At 50.5% G+C, this 6,000-nt stretch overlaps 9 non-coding genes and 1 pseudogene across 9 annotated transcripts; all 10 read left to right on the top strand.

Annotated features, from left to right (window-relative positions):
- Positions 1-652: 652 nt before the first annotated feature.
- LOC135047612 (U1 spliceosomal RNA) lies at positions 653-816 on the top strand. The gene has a single exon (XR_010239618.1). It is a non-coding gene; the product is annotated as a U1 spliceosomal RNA (small nuclear RNA).
- A 152-nt stretch (positions 817-968) lies between these two features.
- On the top strand, positions 969-1,120 carry LOC135047626 (U1 spliceosomal RNA; annotated as a pseudogene).
- Positions 1,121-1,802: 682 nt separating this feature from the next.
- Positions 1,803-1,966, top strand: LOC135047615 (U1 spliceosomal RNA). Its single transcript, XR_010239621.1, has one exon. It is a non-coding gene; the product is annotated as a U1 spliceosomal RNA (small nuclear RNA).
- A 152-nt stretch (positions 1,967-2,118) lies between these two features.
- Positions 2,119-2,281, top strand: LOC135047628 (U1 spliceosomal RNA). Its single transcript, XR_010239633.1, has one exon. It is a non-coding gene; the product is annotated as a U1 spliceosomal RNA (small nuclear RNA).
- A 671-nt stretch (positions 2,282-2,952) lies between these two features.
- On the top strand, positions 2,953-3,116 carry LOC135047649 (U1 spliceosomal RNA). Its single transcript, XR_010239652.1, has one exon. It is a non-coding gene; the product is annotated as a U1 spliceosomal RNA (small nuclear RNA).
- A 152-nt stretch (positions 3,117-3,268) lies between these two features.
- On the top strand, positions 3,269-3,431 carry LOC135047634 (U1 spliceosomal RNA). Its single transcript, XR_010239638.1, has one exon. It is a non-coding gene; the product is annotated as a U1 spliceosomal RNA (small nuclear RNA).
- Positions 3,432-4,105: 674 nt separating this feature from the next.
- On the top strand, positions 4,106-4,269 carry LOC135047617 (U1 spliceosomal RNA). Its single transcript, XR_010239623.1, has one exon. It is a non-coding gene; the product is annotated as a U1 spliceosomal RNA (small nuclear RNA).
- A 152-nt stretch (positions 4,270-4,421) lies between these two features.
- On the top strand, positions 4,422-4,584 carry LOC135047629 (U1 spliceosomal RNA). The gene has a single exon (XR_010239634.1). It is a non-coding gene; the product is annotated as a U1 spliceosomal RNA (small nuclear RNA).
- A 674-nt stretch (positions 4,585-5,258) lies between these two features.
- Positions 5,259-5,422, top strand: LOC135047638 (U1 spliceosomal RNA). The gene has a single exon (XR_010239642.1). It is a non-coding gene; the product is annotated as a U1 spliceosomal RNA (small nuclear RNA).
- Positions 5,423-5,574: 152 nt separating this feature from the next.
- Positions 5,575-5,737, top strand: LOC135047640 (U1 spliceosomal RNA). Its single transcript, XR_010239644.1, has one exon. It is a non-coding gene; the product is annotated as a U1 spliceosomal RNA (small nuclear RNA).
- The last annotated feature ends 263 nt before the right edge of the window (positions 5,738-6,000 follow it).

Genomic DNA, 6,000 nt, shown 5'->3' with positions numbered 1-6,000 from the left:
TCTTCTTTTCTTCTCATACTCACCCGGCTTCTATCTTCTGAATCTGCAAGGGGGACGGCGGCGCGGCTCTGGGACGGACGGCGAGGGTGAGATCCTGCGTACCAATCCCTCTGGAGCTAATTGTGTCCAGTAGCCTAAGAAGCAGGACCTTGCAACTCAGAGAGTAGGGCTGCTTCTCTCCCCTCAGTCCCTCGATGCAGGGAGTTTGTTGCCAGCAGTGCTCCCTGAAAATTAAAAACCTAACAAAATACTTTCTGTCAGAAAGCTCAGGAGAGCTCCTGAAAAGCACCCAGTTTCAAATGGGCACAGTATCAAACTGAGGTATGGAGGAGGGGCATAGAGGGAGGAGCCAGTGCACACCCAGAACTAAAGTCTTTCTTAAAGTGCCCATGTCTCCTGCGGAGCCCGTCTATCCCCATGGTCCTTACGGAGTCCCCAGCATACTCTAGGACATTAGAGAAACTAGAATTTTAGTTTGGGGGTGCTTCAGTATTAGGCAGCCTTCTGCCCTCCCATGTTCATCTAAAAAAGATGTGTTCTCCCTGCAGTTGTTGTCCCCAGATGAGAGTTCCCTTGTGCTGCCTCAGTTGAATCTCCTTTACTTGACAGAGATGTGCCTGAGCAGCGGCCCTCCCCAGCCCTATCCCAAATCATACTTATTTTGCATAGGAGATACCATGGTCATGAAGATTGTTCTCCCAGGGTGAGGTTCATTCATTGCATTCTGGGTATGCTGACTCCTGTGATTTCCCCAAATGGGGGAAACTCGACTGCATTATTTGTGGTAGTGGGGGACTGTGTTTGTGCTTTCCTCTGGTCAGCTCTGGTAAAAGTCAGATTTCTTTGTCTCAGATCTTCCTCTAGCCTTGTTTTTCTTTCGAGAGTTCCCTTGTGCTGCCTCAGTTGGATCTCCTTCACTTGACAGGGGGGTGCCCGAGCAGCGACCCTCCCCAGCTCTAGCCCAACTCCTACTTACCTGCCAGGTGAGATACTATGATCATGAAGGTGCTTCTCCCAGGGCAAGGCTCACCCATTGCACTCTGGGTGTGCTGCTCCTGCGATTTCCCCAAATGTGGGAAACTTGACTGCATAATTTGTGTTTCCCGTGGTCGGATCTCGTATAATTCAGATCTCTTTGTCTCAGGTCTCTCTCCAGCCTAGTTTGCTGTCTGTTTCCACTTCTCTTTTCTTGAGCCGTTCCCTTCTATGCCCTTGCGCACGATCCTGACTTCTCCCGTCTGCTTACTTTGTGCCTTCCAATGCACAATGCAAACTACAGGTAGTGCTGCAGGGCCCACACCCTTTTACTTGCCGTACAGAGCAGCTCTGGAGCTGTTACAGTGCCCAGCTACTGCAAGAAATCAGCTTGAATGCTTCAGGGGCTGGGGCATAGCCAACATGAGCCCCACACCGAAGGAGGGTGGAGGTGTTTAATGCAAACTAGGGGTCAGCCAAGCGCCGCAAAAGGCCGCCATGCCCTGCACGCCCCTTTTCTCTTTTCATATGCAGATGAGGGTTGAAGCCAACTTTGACCCACTGCTTGGATGACATCACCATATGCAAACCCATCTGCTGCAGGCCTTCCCCCAGGAATGCTTGCACTAGTTGTTGCATTTGGTTTGTTGTTTGGGGGTGCTTCAGTATTAGGCAGCCTTCTGCCCTCCCATGTTCATCTGAAAATATGTGTTCTCCCTGCAGTTGTTGTCCCCAGATGAGAGTTCCCTTGTGCTGCCTCAGTTGAATCTCCTTTACTTGACAGAGATGTGCCTGAGCAGCGGCCCTCCCCAGCCCTATCCCAAATCATACTTATTTTGCATAGGAGATACCATGGTCATGAAGATTGTTCTCCCAGGGTGAGGTTCATTCATTGCATTCTGGGTATGCTGACCTCTGTGATTTCCCCAAATGGGGGAAACTCGACAGCATTATTTGTGGTAGTGGGGGACTGTGTTTGTGCTTTCCTCTGGTCAGCTCTGGTAAAAGTCAGATTTCTTTGTCTCAGATCTTCCTCTAGCCTTGTTTTTCTTTCGAGAGTTCCCTTGTGCTGCCTCAGTTGGATCTCCTTCACTTGACAGGGGGGTGCCCGAGCAGCGACCCTCCCCAGCTCTAGCCCAACTCCTACTTACCTGCCAGGTGAGATACTATGATCATGAAGGTGCTTCTCCCAGGGCAAGGCTCACCCATTGCACTCTGGGTGTGCTGCTCCTGCGATTTCCCCAAATGTGGGAAACTTGACTGCATAATTTGTGTTTCCCCTGGTCGGCTCTCGTATAATTCAGATCTCTTTGTCTCAGGTCTCTCTCCAGCCTAGTTTGCTGTCCGTTTCCACTTCTCTTTTCTTGAGCCGCTCCCTTCTATGCCCTTGCGCACTATCCTGACTTCTCCCGTCTGCTTACTTTGTGCCTTCCAACGCACAATGCAAACTACAGGTAGTGCTGCAGGGCCCACACCCTTTTACTTGCCTTACAGAGCAGCTCTGGAGCTGTTACAGTGCCCAGCTGCTGCAAGAAATCAGCTTGAAGGCTTCAGGGGCTGGGGCATAGCCAACATGAGCCCCACACCAAAGGAGGGTGGAGGTGTTTAATGCAAACTAGGGGTCAGCCAAGCGCCGCAAAAGGCCGCCATGCCCTGCATAACCCTTTTCTCTTTTCATATGCAGACGAGGGTTGAAGCCAACTTTGACCCACTGCTTGGATGACATCACCATATGCAAATCCATCTGCGGCAGGCCATCCCCCAGGAATGCTTGCACTAGTTGTTGCATTTGGTTTGTTGTTTGGGGGTGCTTCAGTATTAGGCAGCCTTCTGCCTTCCCATGTTCATCTGAAAATATGTGTTCTCCCTGCAGTTGTTGTCCCCAGATGAGAGTTCCCTTGTGCTGCCTCAGTTGAATCTCCTTTACTTGACAGAGATGTGCCTGAGCAGCGGCCCTCCCCAGCCCTATCCCAAATCATACTTATTTTGCATAGGAGATACCATGGTCATGAAGATTGTTCTCCCAGGGTTAGGTTCATTCATTGCATTCTGGGTATGCTGACCCCTGTGATTTCCCCAAATGTGGGAAACTCAACTGCATTATTTGTGGTAGTGGGGGACTGTGTTTGTGCTTTCCTCTGGTCAGCTCTGGTAAAAGTCAGATTTCTTTGTCTCAGATCTTCCTCTAGCCCTGTTCTTCTTTCGAGAGTTCCCTTGTGCTGCCTCAGTTGGATCTCCTTCACTTGACAGGAGGCTGCTCGAGCAGCGACCCTCCCCAGCTCTAGCCCAACTCCTACTTACCTGCCAGGTGAGATACTATGATCATGAAGTTGCTTCTCCCAGGGCAAGGCTCACCCATTGCACTCTGGGTGTGCTGCCCCTGCGATTTCCCCAAATGTGGGACACTTGACTGCATAATTTGTGTTTCACCTGGTCGGCTCTCGTATAATTCAGATCTCTTTGTCTCAGGTCTCTCTCCAGCCTAGTTTGCTGTCTGTTTCCACTTCTTTTTTCTTGAGCCCCTCCCTTTTATACCCTTGTACACTATCCTGACTTCTCCTCCCGTCTGCTTACTTTGTGCCTTCCAATGCACAATGCAAACTACAGGTAGTGCTGCAGGACCCACACCCTTTTACTTGCCTTACAGAGCAGCTCTGGAGCTGTTACAGTGCCGAGCTGCAGCAAGAAATCAGCTTGAATGCTTCAGGGGCTGGGGCATTGCCAACATGAGCCCCACACCGAAGGAGGGTGGAGGTGTTCAATGCAAACTAGGGGTCAGCCAAGCTCCGCAAAAGGCCGCCATGCCATGCACGCCCCTTTTCTCTTTTCATATGCAGACGAGGGTTGAAGCCAACTTTGACCAACTGCTTGGATGACATCACCATATGCAAATCCATCTGCGGCAGGCCTTCCCCCAGGAATGCTTGCACTAGTTGTTGCATTTGGTTTGTTGTTTGGGGGTGCTTCAGTATTAGGCAGCCTTCTGCCCTCCCATGTTCATCTGAAAATATGTGTTTTCCCTGCAGTTGTTGTCCCCAGGTGAGAGTTCCCTTGTGCTGCCTCAGTTGAATCTCCTTTACTTGACAGAGATGTGCCTGAGCAGCGGCCCTCCCCAGCCCTATCCCAAATCATACTTATTTTGCATAGGAGATACCATGGTCATGAAGATTGTTCTCCCAGGGTTAGGTTCATTCATTGCATTCTGGGTATGCTGACCCCTGTGATTTCCCCAAATGTGGGAAACTTGACTGCATTATTTGTGGTAGTGGGGGCCTGTGTTTGTGCTTTCCTCTGGTCAGCTCTGGTAAAAGTCAGATTTCTTTGTTTCAGATCTTCCTCTAGCCTTGTTCTTCTTTCGAGAGTTCCCTTGTGCTGCCTCAGTTGGATCTCCTTCTCTTGACAGGGGGGTGCCCGAGCAGCGACCCTCCCCAGCTCTAGCCCAACTCCTACTTACCTGCCAGGTGAGATACTATGATCATGAAGTTGCTTCTCCCAGGGCAAGGCTCACCCATTGCACTCTGGGTGTGCTGCCCCTGCGATTTCCCCAAATGTGGGAAACTTGACTGCATAATTTGTGTTTCCCCTGGTCGGTTCTCATATAATTCAGATCTCTTTGTCTCAGGTCTCTCTCCAGCCTAGTTTGCTGTCTGTTTCCACTTCTTTTTTCTTGAGCCCCTCCCTTCTATACCCTTGTGCACTATCCTGACTTCTCCTCCCATCCGCTTACTTTGTACCTTACAATGCACAATGCAAACTACAGGTAGTGCTGCAGGGCCCACACCCTTTTACTTCCCTTACAGAGCAGCTCTGGAGCTGTTACAGTGCCAAGCTGCTGCAAGAAATCAGCTTGAATGCTTCAGGGGCTGGGGCATGGCCAACATGAGCCCCACACCGAAGGAGGGTGGGGGTGTTTAATGCGAACTAAGGGTCATCCAAGCGCCGCAAAAGGCCGCCATGCCCTGCATACCCCTTTTCTCTTTTCATATGCAGATGAGGGTTCCAGCCAACTTTGGCCCACTGCTTGGATGACATCACCGTATGCAAATCCGTCTTCTGCAGACCTTCCCCCAGGAATGCTTGTACTAGTTGTTGCATTTGGTTTGTTGTTTGGGGGTGCTTCAGTATTAGGCAGCCTTCTGCCCTCCCATATTCATCTGAAAATATGTGTTCTCCCTGCAGTTGTTGTCCCCAGATGAGAGTTCCCTTGTGCTGCCTCAGTTGAATCTCCTTTACTTGACAGAGATGTGCCTGAGCAGCGGCCCTCCCCAGCCCTATCCCAAATCATACTTATTTTGCATAGGAGATACCATGGTCATGAAGATTGTTCTCCCAGGGTGAGGTTCATTCATTGCATTCTGGGTATGCTGACCCCTGTGATTTCCCCAAATGTGGGAAACTCGACTGCATTATTTGTGGTAGTGGGGGACTGTGTTTGTGCTTTCCTCTGGTCAGCTCTGGTAAAAGTCAGATTTCTTTGTCTCAGATCTTCCTCTAGCCTTGTTCTTTTTTCGAGAGTTCCCTTGTGCTGCCTCAGTTGGATCTCCTTCATTTGACAGGGGGGTACCCGAGCAGCGACCCTCCCCAGCTCTAGCCCAACTCCTACTTACCTGCCAGGTGAGATACTATGATTATGAAGGTGCTTCTCCCAGGGAAAGGCTCACCCATTGCACTCTGGGTGTGCTGCTCCTGCGATTTCCCCAAATGTGGGACACTTGACGGCATAATTTGTGTTTCCCCTGGTCGGCTCTCGTATAATTCAGATCTCTTTGTCTCAGGTCTCTCTCCAGCCTAGTTTGCTGTCTGTTTCCACTTCTCTTTTCTTGAGCAGCTCCCTTCTATGCCCTTTCGCACTATCCTAACTTCTCCCGTCTGCTTACTTTGTGCCTTCCAACGCACAATGCGAACTACAGGTAGTGCTGCAGGGCCCACACCTTTTTACTTGCCTTACAGAGCAGCTCTGGAGCTGTTACAGTGCCCAGCTGCTGCAAGAAATCAGCTTGAATGCTTCAGGGGCTGGGGCATAGC

Source organism: Pseudophryne corroboree, unplaced genomic scaffold, assembly GCF_028390025.1.
Source record: "Pseudophryne corroboree isolate aPseCor3 unplaced genomic scaffold, aPseCor3.hap2 scaffold_937, whole genome shotgun sequence".
In the NCBI taxonomy this organism is placed as follows: Eukaryota; Metazoa; Chordata; class Amphibia; order Anura; family Myobatrachidae; genus Pseudophryne; species Pseudophryne corroboree.
Note: the sequence above shows the minus strand (reverse complement) of the source record. Positions and strands in the feature narration are given on the sequence as shown.